Genomic DNA, 15,820 nt, shown 5'->3' with positions numbered 1-15,820 from the left:
ATGTATTTAATGCGCTCACCAATCATTTCGATTTTTGGATTTGGAAGAACTGCAAGAATCTCTTTGAACTTAATTACAGAAACATCATTGTCAACAACTTTGAAACTTTTCTTAGACTCTTCCATTGACTTCATTCCTATCACACCTACATTCCCATCATCCATCACTTCTTCAACTATACACACATATCGAAACTCAGTTTTTTTCCTGTTGCCACCCAGAAATCTTGCTAAAATGTACTGCCCACCTTTAACATTGTCCGTTGTTGGCTTCTCATATTCTAATGAGCATTCATGATTGTCACCGTCACTTTCATTGCTGCTGATTTCACTACTCGGCAATGCTGTAGAACCATTAGCACTGCTGTCACTAGTACTACCAGTACCACATTCATTTATTGCACTTGCATGCGTAATACTTCGTCCTGGCTCAACGCGCAATCGTTTTCTTCCTCGACAAGATTTTGCAGTTGCAGAACCATATCTTTGAGTGCTAAGAAATTGTACTAGTGAATCATTTACACCTTCAACAGTCACTACAGATTCTCCACCTGGAAGTTTGTCTAGCACTTTTTGTGCATTAAGGGGAACAATGCCACATGCCTTAAATCCAGCCATCAAGTTCCTCTTAATAGCACTACCTCCCAGGTCTCCTTTCTTGGGGGGCACTGCGTCCATGTGTAAAAGTGTGTCGCGTAAGAGCGCTGGAAGCTCATCTTTTGGAATGCCACTTTTCCTCCGATTGCACAATTTCCATGCAGTAAGGGTTTTTCTCCACGCTTCCTTAAAAGGCCTGAAAAATGCAACATCCAGTGGCTGGCAAATGCTTGTTGAGTTTGGAGGTATGCAAACAAATGAAATATTGTTTTCTTCACACAGCCTTATGACATCTGGGTTGAAATGTGATGCCAAGTTGTCTCCCATTAACACTTTTTTACCTTCAAGCCGCCTAGTATGTGGTAGGAATGTTAAGGAAAACCAGTCATTGAATGTAGACATGTCTATCCAACCATGCACTGTTCTGTTGTACCTAGCGCCTAATGAGCAACATGGCTTGTCACAACAAGGTGCTCCTTTTGGACCATTGTGTGTCCAGGTGTTCCACATATTCTCAGACTTGTATATGACATAAGGCAGAACTCCAGAAGCCAAGCCACACATCATTATGGAAGTCGATGATTTGGAGTGGTTACAAACTTTTTCCGGGTATTTAGTTCCCCGGCGATAAATACAAAGCTTCTTTCCGGGATTATCGGTCACATTAGATTCATCATAGTTGAATATATTGCTTTCTGGTATGCCATTAACAGTTTCTTCCAAATGTCCAAAGTACTTTTTTAAGGTGTCTGGTGTTACACTGGATCTAGAAGTAGTAATGTTTGTTGCCAATCGTTTGGCAGCAACATTCTTGTTTCTTCGTAGCAAGCTTCTTGCCCACTCTTCTCCTGGTAAATTGTTTTTGAATTTGGAAATATTACGGCCACATTTGTCGAGGTGACTTTTCACGAACATTCGAAGGTCTGTTGATGTGAGAGGGTATCCCCAGTCAGAACACTTCAAAACACTGGAAATAATAACTGCCTCTTCTTTTTCTGAGAACACAGGTTGGCAACCGGTTTTTTTAATACATTTGCCATGATACTTGTTATTCAAAGTTCCGTACGATATGTTGTGCCTCTTTGCCGCTTTGCGTAAAGATAGTCCAATATCTACCACATCTTTCAAGGCATCTTCAATTTGCTGTTCACTAAAATTTCCGTAGGTCCGACTCCCTGGTTTTCTGATGTAAATCCTTCCCATTTTGTTGTTCAGGAGACTGTATGGCCTACTGAGATTTGACAGTTAAAACCACCAAATGTTTACACATTTCTCAGTGCACTATCATAACCTAAAAAGTAGGGGGAAAAAATTAAACCCTTTGTACTGTTAAATAAAATCACAACAAATACACACCTTATGTATACATTCCGAAAGCTAGATAGTATAACTTTAAAGGGTGATCAATCTAACCCCAGGTAATAATTGTGCATGTTTAATAACTTAGGTTAATGATAAAAGTTTTTAATAAGTTTTATTTACATCACAAATGATCAACTTAAACATCTTTAACTATTTGAATAAAATATGATGTCAGTATTTCCTTTCCTAGTCAAAAGTTTACAGATACAGAAGAAAAACATTTAATTACTTATATATTTCATCTGCTCCTGCAAGTCATCATCATCATATCAACCAGTTGTGTTCATAATATACTGTGTATCATGCAATCAGTATAACCAACTTAGGAGCCAAAAAATTCCCATGTTACAGATTAAGTATTTATATGGAGATGTTTACAAATGTGTCATATGATCAATCTCACCCCTGCTGATCATTCTCACCCCACTTTACGGTATCTATGTCTGTCACTCGTCGGAGGGGCCCTGCGCGGGCATGTTCCTTGCCAGGTCTGTAGGGAACGCGTCTGTCACGGGGTATATGGCTGGTCATCAGGTGTGTTGGCTAGGCGGAGTTCGTCCCGGTAAACCTTCACTTTCCGCCTGTTGGGGCAGCACAAGTACACTGTGGGCCTTAGCCGGGCTACCACCCTCCACAACTCAGACCACTTCGCCGCCAACCCAGGACACAACTTCCGGCCGTCAGCTGTCAAGTGGTGGCACCGTACATACACCAACTGGCCCGGGTACAGTGAGACACGCAGTCGGGTCGTCTGGGGTGTGCGCTGTGCGATGAACTGTTCCTGGTGCTGTCGGGCCCCCTCTCTGTCTGATCTGCCACAGGAGTTCGGTCTTTGATCCTCCCTGCCTGGACCTCCCCGGGCAGGGCGGTTATGTCCCTGCACGAATTCTGCAGGGGAGTGCCCCGTGACATTCATCCGGCGACGTAGGCATTAGAGGAGGGTAGGGAGGTGAAAGTCCCACTTGGTGTGGCCCTCGTCTAACCTGATGCGCAGCTTCGTCTTGATGTCTTGGTTTCAGCGTTCGGTAGGGTTCGCACATGAGTGGTAGGTGGGCGTGAAGTGGTGTCTCACCTCCCACCTCGCACAGACCGTCTTCCAATTCTGTCCCGCGAACTGGAGCCCATTATCCGTCAACAGCACACATGAGTACCCGTATCGCAGGAAGACCTCGCGCTCTAGAAGCGCTATCAGCGTGCCAGTCTTCACGCTTGCAACTGTGAATGCTTCTGCCCAGCCAGTGAAGACGTCCGTGACCATAACGATGAAGCTCCATCCTCTGGATGTATACAGGTATGAAAGGGGCCATGTATGCGGGTATTTGGGCCATCGCACAAACTGCTGTTCTTCCCCATCTGGGCAGCGGTACTTACAGTGCTGGAAACGCTGATAAACCCTGACATACAGCCTGACGTCCGCGGCCATGCCCGGCCATGGAAAGACCGCGATACCTCCCACAGCGTTTGCTCAGCACCGGGGTGCCCAGCAAGTGCGGGCTTCCTGGCCTCCGTGTCTTACCTCCCGGCGAGGCTGTCGCCAGTTTTTCTGTGGTAGGTCCTGCGGTGCCAGGTTGCACCCGCAAGGCTCTGACGTGGGAGTGATCGTCTCTCGTGGTGGTTGCAGTCCTGTGTACGGCACTACCGCCATAGCATCTTCCGGCGATATAACAGCCTGGGTAAGGTAGATCCATTGCGCCCCCAAGGCTCCGGGTGCTAGACGCAGGACATGGATGTCCCTTCCATCTCTCTGGCCACAGCTAGAAACTCGTCCACACTTCATCCCGCAGCGCCACGTATAAACGGGCGTAGGTTCGGGAGCAGAAATTTGACAATCACCGAGAGTATCTTGGTGCTGTGTTTGCTTGTCTTCAGATGTCTGTGGAGCCGTAGTTTATCATAGACTAAGCCTTCCATGCTTTCCCCGGCAACCTGCTGGCGGCAGAACCGCTGACGCTGAAAGTCAGCCCGCGCGCGGGCATCGTCAAAACGGGACTCTCTTCTGGTCGCAAACTCGTACCATTTTATCTGGTACTGGCCTGTCATTAACCACCACTCCTAGGATCATCCATGAATCCACGGACCCTCTTTATGTACTCATCATTGGGCAGAGAATATGTTTCTTGTCTGTGCTTACATATCTGGATAAATTCATGCGAGTCCTCATGTGTCAGGCCCACGAACATCAGTAGTGACACAGCTGCATTCACAACACGTTGCACTGGCTTTGATTGCTCGGTGCGATGGCTGTCATAACTGTCCTCGCAAATGGCGCATAGAAACAGTCCATCGCAAAAATTTTGGAACTCGCGAACATCAGTGCAAGACCTATGCTTGCATGTGCCGTACTGGTAGCACCGGGCCATCTCGTCAAGCCGTCCGGGACAGCCTACCGCCACGCACTTCACAATTGCTGCACTTCCCATGTGATCAGTGTCCCGGTTGATTTTGTCCACGTGTAGCGCTCTCCCTTCGCACGCTAACGTTTCAGTGCGGCTTAGCGCAAGTCCGGCATATTCCCTCCATTTTTATAACTATGGATGCGTACCGTTGCATAGTCTCACGCGGCTGGCCGGCTCGAACGACAGGCCGGGACATTGGTGGCGGGGCGCAGGTAGGTTAAGAGTTCCTTCTCCCTTCCCCTCACCACTGGGTCCCTTATCTGCACACACGCCACCTCGCGGGTGAAAGGAGACCTGCTGTTTCCGCTGCATGGCACTGACAGACGATACATGCACGACGATACATGCACGACGCTGCCATGTGATTCCACACTGTCTTGGCGTGCCACTCCCGTTCCAGGCTCTCCAAAACGCACCTGTCCCTGCTCGTGTTTGCTGCTACCTAGCAACACTCTTCCACGTTAAATCACTCGGCACTAATGTTCGAGTTTAAGTTGTTTGTAAATAGACTACTAAGCCACACAAGTTGGAAAACAATTTGATGCCGGTTCCGCCTGTCCTCCGGTGGTCGACTTTGTGGGTTGGGGCTCGGCTCAATCTCAAGGGTAGGTTTGGGCCTTAGTGGCGGGTGTAGAGGATAGCTCGACTGATGAGGTTGTTCTCACCCTGTATCAGCTTCTCCCAATCAGCACGAGCCAGCAGTTCTCGAGGGTGCCTCCGCTCATCCTCCAGGCGGTCAGCTGCCAGCAGCTGCTCCTCTGGCCTCAGCACCCTGATCAGCAGGGTGACGTTTCGTTGGGCGTGGGTGTAGCGGTCGTCAGATCTGCTCCGGTTGTCGGTCAGCGGTCTCACCACTTGCTCTCACACTTGCACTCCTGTTGCACATGGACAAAAGGGACGGCGATGGGCAACAGCGAACTTATCGACTGAGGAAGGCACCACAGACGTGTCAAAATGTCAGTTACTGCCGCAACAACACACGATTTTGGCGTCAACACTCCTAAGGAATAATTATAACTTCAAAAACTACTTCCAGAAATTAGCAACATTAAAATTGTTGCAACAAAACATTTCAGAAACTTTTCCAGCCATAATAAATAACAAAAAATACAGAAAACATGGAAAAAAAACTTACATTTTAAATGGCCGAAAAACCCTTATCACTAAGACGCTAACAGTGTAGGTTCAGGCCCTGTTTCTAGAATGTGCTGCAAAAATTACCTCACGTTTTGTCGTATTTGTATTTCCTATATTGTTCTTCTACAATACCTATTTGTAATAACTTTGAAAAATTTAATTACCAGAATAGCTTAATAATCTATGAATGGGATCATAATCTATGAATAGGATAATAATTTTGGGGTAATATTAAATAGGTATCGTGAAGTATACTTCATGATAGTCATGAAATATTACTTCGAAACATCTAATTTCTAATTACAGTCAAAACTCTATCGAACTCGCATGTATCGATTGTCCGTGTTTATCATATACTTTCTACGGTCTCGGCATAATTGCCAAACAACTAAGGTTAAAAAAGTGCGCTTGAAGCGATGTTCGAATTATCGTTTTGTCCACATTGATCGTACAAAATATGTGGTCCCGTCACTATAAATTATAATAGATAATCGTTTAACCATAGAGATTTTGCAGAAATAACCATTTCTTAGAAAGAAACCGTCATAAAAACAGTAACGATAGTATACAGAAATTGTAAAAATCACCTTAAATTTGGACACATTTTATAACAGCAACGAGTGAACTGTCAACAAACAGTAGATGGCTAATATTGGTGCCATATTTCCGTGAAATTGACACGTCACGAAACGTTGCCACACTATTGACTTGTATTTATGTACGAAACTTTTTCATGTCGGCTAAAATAGTAATGTAAAAAACAAAACATTTTATACCGTACGTATATAAAATCACTTCAAGAATAAACATGTCCCTTATTATGACTGAGCATTGAGACGTCTTGATTATAAGGTACAAACCAATATGACGTCCGCTGTAGCGTTGAAAATTTATTGATTCCTGAGAAGCATCATGAACGCATCTCTGTAGGCCAGTATTTCATTGTTCGCGCATGCTATCCTAATCTAAGGCACATGTTACTTCCTGATTCTGATCGGTGTTTCCTTTACATGTGCGTGAATGTTGACTCAATAAAAAGTGCAAAAGTGAGGTTAACGTTTTAGAGTGATTAAAATGTCACGGGATAGTAAATACAGTGAAACCTCGATTCTACATACACTCACGGTTCTCTAAAATTTGTCCTTACGACCGAGTTCTACGTAGAACAAGCAAGGCCAAATTACGTCCATTTGTGGCTATACTCCCCCACCCCCCACACACATTTTCCCCACCGATGCCGCGGGAAATGAATTAGCGTTGCCGTGTCCTGCTGCCACGGGAAATGACCTGCCGTGTATATATATTTTGCTGATGTACTTTCGAGCTAATCAAAAGTAAAAATAAAAAAAAAAAATTGACACTGAAGGCAGTGTCTTACGCCCCATGTTTTTTTATATGTTATATCAATAAAATAATAATTAACACACAATATATTTGCTCAAATGAAAAAATACAGTGGGTACTTTAAGTGTAGATAAGATTAGCTAGTAGGCCTAAAAACATCGTGAAAAACGTAACGTTTATGGTCGGAAATAAACATTTTAAATCGCAAAATATACATATTTTATAACATGAAAAGTTGCTTTGTTTCTAAACATGTAATAATTTAAGCCTAGGCATGTAAAAGTCAGAGTAATCATAGCAGGAGACAATCTAAAATGCACGAGGGAAAAACGTAAACTTACAAATGTATAAACGTAAGGGAAATGTCGGGAATATTAGACGTAGCTGCTTGTAAGTTCTGATACTGTATTTATGTCACAACTTAGTCGAAATACTGGTAGGAGACCTAAACTTCACGAGATTAAATGAGCGGTGTCAATGTAACTGTTTTATACGTGTTTTATAATTTCGGAAGTACGGTATTGTACAGTTGACTCATATTTTTTAAACTAACCATTTATTTCTGGGGATCGTAAATAATTAATTTTTGGTATCAAGACATAAATATAAACGTAAACTTGAACATGTCACCGCAGCGAGAAATACTGGTGCGTATACCAATAAACTGGTATCAGAACTGGACAAAACTGGTACACGGGAGGTGGAGCTTATATTTTTTTCTGCTAAGCACGCATCTTGGCTGGCTGCTGATGGAAGGTCACGAGTCTGGGAGGAACGTTGAGTGTGTTATACTGCGCATGCGCAGCTCAGGGAACAGAGAGAGTCAGCCGGCGGCTACTCCGCGCTGTAACAACAGCTAATCGAGTACAATGACCTTTCTCCGTGCATGGCGCGCTGTTGACGTTAAATTTCCATCAATTTGCGACCTTTTTTTTTTAATTTCTTTACTGTGGCGCAATGCGTATGTGTAATGTGGCCCGTATTTTTTCTGAACGCTGCAGGATGCGACTGTATTTTAATTAACTTTAATATATTTCTTACAATATTTCATATTTTTTAACTTTTTTTTTCTTTCGAAAATCTGTATGTACGACCGAGTTGTACGTACGAACCGGGGGCCGTACGAGCGAGGTTTTACTGTACTTGAGAACACTTGGTGAACGAATTAGGATTATTGAAGAAATTGAATTTTAGGTCTATTGTGCATAGGCTCTAGTAACTTTATGCTGGCCCCTAGTTGTGGTAGCCACTGTAATAAACCTCTCCTCGCTCTGTATTATATGGTATTTGACACTCTCTAATTAATATGATGTGTTCTCACGGGGTTCTTGGCGCCTACCCTCGTTGCAGTAAATACCAGGAACGCTGCTACTGGATGGTCTAACCAGACTGATAGTCCAGCTAGCACGTCACTGCCCTGTGTTACTGTCCAGAGAGTAATTATGAAAAGGAAATTTAATAGTGTTGTGTGAATAGTGGAAATTTGCATATAAATGAAATAATAATAACTGAAAAACATTTGATTTTAATGGGTTCTTGAATATGGGTGTGAAGTTACTGTTATCATGTGATTAAGCGAGAACAACCAAGGTGTCAAACCTAGGTGTCGGTAATTAGATGCAAATGACGTCACTGGAACATATTGAACACCATGCCGGGTCTAGCTATACGCTGTCGGAGGCTTGAGGCTCTCTTCACAGGACCTCCAGGTGGTCTGCTGCTACACTGGAACACTGGACGCTGTAAGCTGTAATTGACGAACTACAGAAGGTCTGAGGTAGCCGGGTATCTGGCTGAAGACTCGACTTCCCTCTCGTCCTAGAAAGTCTGGTTTAATCTGGATCGGTCTCACCAATCGTCGTGGCCGATCGCAGCTGGCGCTGACCTCAGTTGTCTGGAACCACTACGGGACGAAAACGGGACCGACGCGGAAGTTGGCACTCGATGTCGCAGATACTCCCTATCTAGGACTTATTTAGTCCAGATACAATTCTCTCAACTCGTAGAGCGGAGAATTCTAAGTAGTACACGATCGCGGATGACGCGAATCTTCTATTCCTCGGGCGGCAACCAAGGCTTTGGTTCGCCCCAGCCCGAGAAACGTCTTCCCGCTGCAAGATGGCGATGGCGTCTCTCCTCCTTATAACTCTTTACTTTTAGTCCCTAGCAACCAAGGAGCTATAGCTATCAGCAAACTGAATAGACTGCATAGTGAAATAAAACTTGGATGTTAGCGTGTAAGAGTATCGAACTAAGACCAAATGAATAAAGTTTCCAAAGAATAATGCTTAGAAGACCCTGAAGTTACAAGTGTGTTGTCTCTGGCAATAAGATGTGTTATATCTGTTATACCTTGGTTGTCCTCTTTACAATAAAATAGTTAAATACATAATATTCGCTCATGGAATATACAATTAATGTTACAATAATAATAAAAAAAATAATAATATAACTGTAAACAGTTGTACTGGTTACAGAGCCGCTTCAATGTTTGTTGTGATCTTTTCTTCCAGAAAAATCAAAATAAACTTTCTAAATATACATTGAGTTAACATGACTATGTTTTTCTTGAATAACAAATCTTAAATTTCTCACTTCTCTTCATTGAAAGTCTATCAGAGTCTGTGTGAGATAAATTTCATGAAGTTACATTCAGCATATTATAAAAGTAATGAGCCATTCCACCTCAATTCAGGCAGTTAGCAAGATAATGTGTCAGGTCACCATCTCAGATTTGCTATAAAAAATTACAGCAGTTACAACCAGTGCAGACAAGAAGTATGCCAAAAGGATTTTGTCCCAAAAAATTTTTTCACCATGTTATAGCCTTTTGAAGTTGGTTCAAAATCAAAAAAGGTGGAAAAAGGGGTGTTTTTTAAATGAGCGGCATTTCAAAACTATTTTACTGATTTTGTTGATTTTTTTTTATTTTGTACCTATTATAGTGAACTACAGAGTGGAATAGTTCCAATGAGCCCAACAACAATATCTTTAAGGGGGGGAAACTAAAAAATTTGGCAAAAAATGTAGATTTTTTTGGATTTTCAAAAACAAATTTTTATGTGGAATAATCAATTTTCATAAAAAGTAATTCTGGTAATATGTAGACCTATTACAGTAGTTTTACAGGAAAAATTGTTTTTAATTCTATGATGCATGGAATTATTAAAATTTAACTTTAAAATTTTCAAAATTTGACAAAAGTGCCATTTATGATTGAAAATTACTGAAAAACCCCATATTTTAAAAATCTGAAAATTTGTAACTTTGTAGTCCTCACCTTTATTAATAGCATGCACTTTGTTGGATAGTGTGTTTTTGCCTGTAAACATTTCTAGAATTTTTTGAAAATGTAATGTCATTACCTTTTGTATGTTGTGCATGCTCAATTAATAAATGTTTTGTTGGTATCTAAATAGTATGTGATAATTTGTAACTGGTTTTGTATGAGGGGAAACCTTGGGAAATATGAAGGGGGAGTCCCTATCTGAATATTCCCAGGCGCTTGCTGTAAGGGGAATCCCTGGTAGCTTGAGGGAAATCCCTGGTGACCATAGGGGGAATCAACTACAAGACTACAAGGGAATTCCCAAACTTTTGCTGTTACAGTTGTGTTGTGTGTGTTCATGGGTGATGTTCAGCTAGTGAACTAAATCATGTCTGACTTTCATAGTACGGAGAGAATTAAATGTGTGGACTACATTAAAAGGCACAAAAAAAGTGTGTATAAAAGTAAATGTGTGAGGATGTGTTAGGTGAATGATTTAGCAGATGATATTCAAAAGTTTGTGGGTGTATCTGTTTCAGTAAATAAAAATGATATTTTGTGTAGCAACTGTGTTACTTTTTATAAAAAGAAATTTCTGGAACTTGCTGAAGATGCAGAAGAAACATCCACATCAGAGAATTTTATTCCGGAGGATGAACTAGTAAGTGTTTTAAATAGCAGTCTCATTAAAACATTAAATGTAGAAGTATCACCATTGAAATCCCCTTCAGAGGTGAGATTGGATAGGAGAGAAGGTTATGCGAGGAAAAAGAAGATAAAATTAGTTGATGAGTTAAAAACTTCTGCTGTGAACAAATTACAAGACATATATCACGTGCATCTTTCAAGTGAGTCTGATGATGAAATGCCTGTGTGTGTCAATTGTAGTCTATGGTTTTCGAATATTGACTCAGCTCTTCATACTTGTAACTACAATGGAAAAGTACAGCTACTAACATTGGTACCACAAACATTTAGTAAAACTGTATTGAAGGAAAAATTACCTTCAGTGTCAAAGTACCTCATTGATAAATGTTGCACAGTTATAAAAAATAAGGGAATTTATGCTCAACCTGACCCCTATAGTGGACATCCTTTACCTACACAGGTACAAGATCTAGCATTATCATATTACCTAGAAGATAGTAAAGACTGTTCAAGGGAAAGTCCAAACAAAAAAGATGTTATTTGCATTAAGGATGGTAATGGCGAGAAAGTAAAAAAGGTTAAAATATTCATGACAAGGTCCATCAAAGATGCATACAAAGCATTCAAAAAAGATAATCCTCTTATAGAAATTAGTCTTTCAAAGTTTTATGCCTTACGACCAAGATGGGTGAAAATTCAGCCAGAACAGACTGTGTGTTCTTGTATTTACTGCAGTAACATGCAACTTATCTGTGTAGCTCTTCGAAATGTAACAAATAACCAAATTGATGAAGACTATCTTCTACTGAAGTGTTTGTGTGACGAAACAAGGAATGAAGATTGCTGGCTCGAGGAGTGTGGTGACTGTCCTGGCACAGAAACATTAACTGTTGAAAACTTTGGCTTGGATGAAGGGGAAGAAGTTACATTTGCGATTTGGGAACATGGTGACCTCATAAAAAAAACTGTATCTGTAAATAATTTTCTGGAACATGTAAGGCATTGGGTTAAAAAAGCTATTCCTCACAGTTACATTAGGAAAATACAAAGGGAAGGAATAGCTGAAGCAAGAAGTTCTGTCCAACAAAATAATGCTCTTGTTTTACATTTTGATTTTGCTGAGAACTGGTCAGTTGTATTGCCTGATGAAATCCAAACTTACCACTGGCAAACTGATCAGCTTTCACTGTTTACCTGTGTTGCATACTTTGGTGCGGAAATAAGAAGTTTTGTTATAGTATCTGATGATATAGCTCACGACTCTGCTCACGTTCTCTGTGCTTTAGAGGTTATAAAACTGGAAATTTCAAAATTTTGTCAGTTAGAACTTTTGAGTTCAATAGTGTACATTACAGATGGGGCAGCTGGACATTTCAAAAATAGGTTTCAGCTGTATGAACTATGTAAAAATACTCAAACTGTTGAAAAAAAATGGATTTTTTCTGCTACAGGGCATGGCAAAAGTGCATGTGATGCAATAGGTGGTTTGTGTAAACACTTTGCAACTAAGTTCAATCTTCGGGCAGAGTGTGTTAATGCCATTAGAGATTCTGCTTCATTTGTTGCTGAAGTAGGTAACCTTGTACCAAAGATAACTCTATTGGCTCTTGAAAGTAAAACAATTCAAACGTATAGGTCATCTAAGGAAAAAGAATGGGCTACTGTAAAACCAGTTGTTGGAATACAATCTAAACATTACTGGCTGATTAAAAATGAGACATACATGGGACGCACAATTAAAGATAAAATAGAAATAGTTGTACAATCTAACCAGATTAAAACACATTATTCAATAAATTATTTCCAAGTAGGCCAGTTTGTTGCTTGTGTATACGATCAGAATTGGTGGATGGGACAGATCACTGGTATATCTAAAGAGTTGAACGACATGACAGTGTCTTTTATGCATCCCCATGGTCCAGCTAAAGGGTTTCAGTGGCCACAGGAATCTGGAAAGAAGAAGGATGAATGTCCGGTGCCACTACAAAATGTTTTGTTAGCAGTAAGCAATCCTACTCCACTTGGACAATCAGCAAGACTCCACACTTTCGACAAAGCTGAGTTGATGAAGATCCAGCAGATCTACTGTCTTTAATCAGCCAAATAATATTTTAGGAAGTTTGTCAATATATGTTACATATAGTTGAGGAAGGGTAAGCAGTCTACATATAATTAATTATAGGTACATATTGTTGGTTTCAATTTTACTTTGAAATTTTGGTTTTCATGCAAGTTAAAGAGTATGCATATGTATTATATGTGTGTATATGTATTGTGCATATTATGTTAATGTGATAATGTATACACAGACTCTCCTTTTGTAATTCCCAAGGTTTCCCCAATTTACAAATTACATCTCACTTTTTGGAAACTAACAAAACATTTGTTAATTGAGTGTGCAGACCTTAGAAAATGTAAGAAAATTACATTTTCAAAAAATTCTAGAAATGTTTACAGGCAAAAACACACTATCCAACAAAGTGCATGCTATTACTAAAGGTGAGGACTACAAACTTACAAATTTTCAGATTTTTAAAATATGGGATTTTTGAGTAATTTTCAATCAAAAATGGCACTTTTGTCAAATTTTGAAAATTTTAAAGTTAAATTTTAATAATTCCATGCATCATAGAATTAAAAACAATTTTTCCTGTAAAACTACTGTAATAGGTCTACATATTACCAGAATTACTTTTTATGAAAATTGATTATTCCACATAAAATTTTTTTTTGAAAATTCCAAAAAATTCAAATTTTTTGCCAAATTCTTTAGTTTCCCCCCCTTAAAGATATTGTCGTTGGGCTCATTGGAACTATTCCACTCTGTAGTTCACTATAATAGGTACAAAATAAAAAAAAATCAACAAAATCAGTATAATAGTTTTGAAATGCCGCTCATTTAAAAAACACCCCTTTTTCCACCTTTTTTGATTTCGAACCAACTTCAAAAGGCTATAACATGGGGAAAAAATTTTTTGGGACAAAATCTTTTTGGCATACTTCTTGTCTGCACTGGTTGTAACTGCTGTAATTTTTTAAAGCAAATCCGAGATGGTGACCTGACACGCTCCTGCCTGAATTGAAATGGAATGGCTCTAATAATTATTAACATAATATTCAAGATAATAAAATTAAACATATCCCTTGTCTTAATCTAATATGTAACAAGTTGTTATCTTTTCAATCAACATCATCATTTATTTAAAGCAAATCAAATTATCATATTATATAATATATATACATATCACATATCATCAGTATCTAGTCCTGAATAAAGTGACTTATTGTTTTTTTTTATTTTGTAGATAAAGATTAATAAAATATTTAGCTGAGAATAAACATGTACAATAGACACAAGTGCGTAGAAATGTTATTGACGAATTCGTAGATCGTTGACAAAATACCTGACAATGTTTTCAGTTCAGATAATGCAAGAAGTTACAAATCACAAATAAAACATTACGTAGTTATCATGTATACACACTCGTGTTCTTGAACACTTTCTCTTTGTCGACGAAAATGCACTCACTAGTGTTCACTTTCTTTAGTTTGTCTGACAAAAATATTTTAAATAAATGGTTGTTCTCTGCTTATGCAAAATTGCTTATAATAGTATTGAAATGTCTTTCTTACAAGCTCAATAATAATGGATGAGTATAATGATCCTCACAATTAGTTGATAAGGCAAGCTTTTTCTTTTGTAAGAAGCATGTGTCAAAAGACCAATTCAGTTAAATGATATCTCATCAGATTCATATATTCATGAAAAAGAGTAAGGAAATACTGGCTGCTTTGTTTAGCTTAGCGTGTAGAGTGGAAACAATTCCTAAATAGAAAAGAATATGATTGTCGAAGCTAGGAGAAATGAAACGAAGTAGTGTATGTGTAAGTGCGATAGTGACAGAACGGTGTTTAGATATGTAAGTATGTTGAAGGACGAACGGTAACGTGAACTATATCTCAAAAGAATCTCAGGTATTAATGATTGTGTATGTGACAGTGACGTGTTTCGCCTGACTAACAGCTGGCTCTTCTCTCTTAGATGACGCCTCTCGACGAACGCTAATGGATCTTAACGAGTCATCTTCATGATCTTCAAATCTTCTATGACGTAGACATACAGCAGATATCAAAATCTTCAATAATTTCAATGATAAAATAATTATGTGGCATGGCTCAAACCTTACGCACTGGCTAATAAAAATTCACACCACCTATAGGTGTGACAAACATCGACGACGAGAATCGCATATCCGCGACAAATGTCCGCACTGGCCTACATGCTCAGTGGACAAAAACAAATCGTCGATAAGTGCTCTACGCACAGAAATGTTCTCACTGGTACTCCGACACAGTGGACACTAAATTAGCCTCAAGCATGCGTGCTTGTTTTAGCGATGCAACATAGTGCTCCCTTACTGTTGGGATAAACATTAATTAAAGCCAAACAATAAATCTACTTCATGTCGAATGTCACTGATGACTTGACCAAACATCATTTCTTACATATACGTCATAGATCAGCGTATCTAAGCCTTAGGTTGCTTATAAAGCCTTAGCTGTGTTAAATTAAATCTTCCGATGACCTTGTCACTGTCAGTTTCCTTGAGAGTGTAACAGTTCTCATTTACTCGTTCACAAACTTGAAATGGTCCTTCGTATAATAAAAACAACTTCTTCGTCACCTGTTTCCACATAACACTTGCACCGCTAGTCAGCATGGCCCCTGTTACGGCGCTCCTTCCCCTTGATCCCACCCTCTTCCCTCTCCAGGTCCTCCCCTCCTTTTCTCCTTCCCTCCCAGCCGCCGCGATGTTAGAGCCCCTAGCGGCCTAGTGTTTTGAGTAGTACAGTAAACTCTCGATTATCCGTGTTAATTGGGACCTTCCGATGCCCAGATAATTGAATGCCCATAAAAAAACCCGGATAATCCGTTTCACCACTTAAAAATGGTGTATTTACTGGCAAAAGAGTGTCTGTTCAGTAGAATTCTATGAGTACAAGTAAAGGCTTTGTATACCGTGTTCCAGCTTATTGGACGGTAAACAATACTGGCACTGTGTTGCCAT

General features: G+C 39.9%; 1 protein-coding gene across 8 annotated transcripts in view; it reads right to left on the bottom strand.

Moving 5' to 3' along the window:
* The window catches only part of LOC134527255 (mitochondrial thiamine pyrophosphate carrier-like), a 192,606-nt gene that overhangs the window by 168,434 nt on the left and 8,352 nt on the right, over positions 1-15,820 (bottom strand). For 3 of the 8 annotated variants that reach the window (XM_063359773.1, XM_063359776.1, XM_063359777.1), the window contains exon 1: positions 5,020-5,228. The exons of the other annotated variants lie outside the window; for them this stretch is intronic. The gene's annotated coding sequence lies outside the window, so the exon portion shown is untranslated. Of the gene's footprint in view, positions 1-5,019; positions 5,229-15,820 lie in introns of those variants that run through there. 8 annotated transcript variants of the gene reach the window in all.

This window comes from Bacillus rossius, chromosome 1 (genome assembly GCF_032445375.1).
Source record: "Bacillus rossius redtenbacheri isolate Brsri chromosome 1, Brsri_v3, whole genome shotgun sequence".
Lineage (NCBI taxonomy): Eukaryota > Metazoa > Arthropoda > Insecta > Phasmatodea > Bacillidae > Bacillus > Bacillus rossius.
This window is presented reverse-complemented; position numbering and strand designations above follow the sequence as displayed.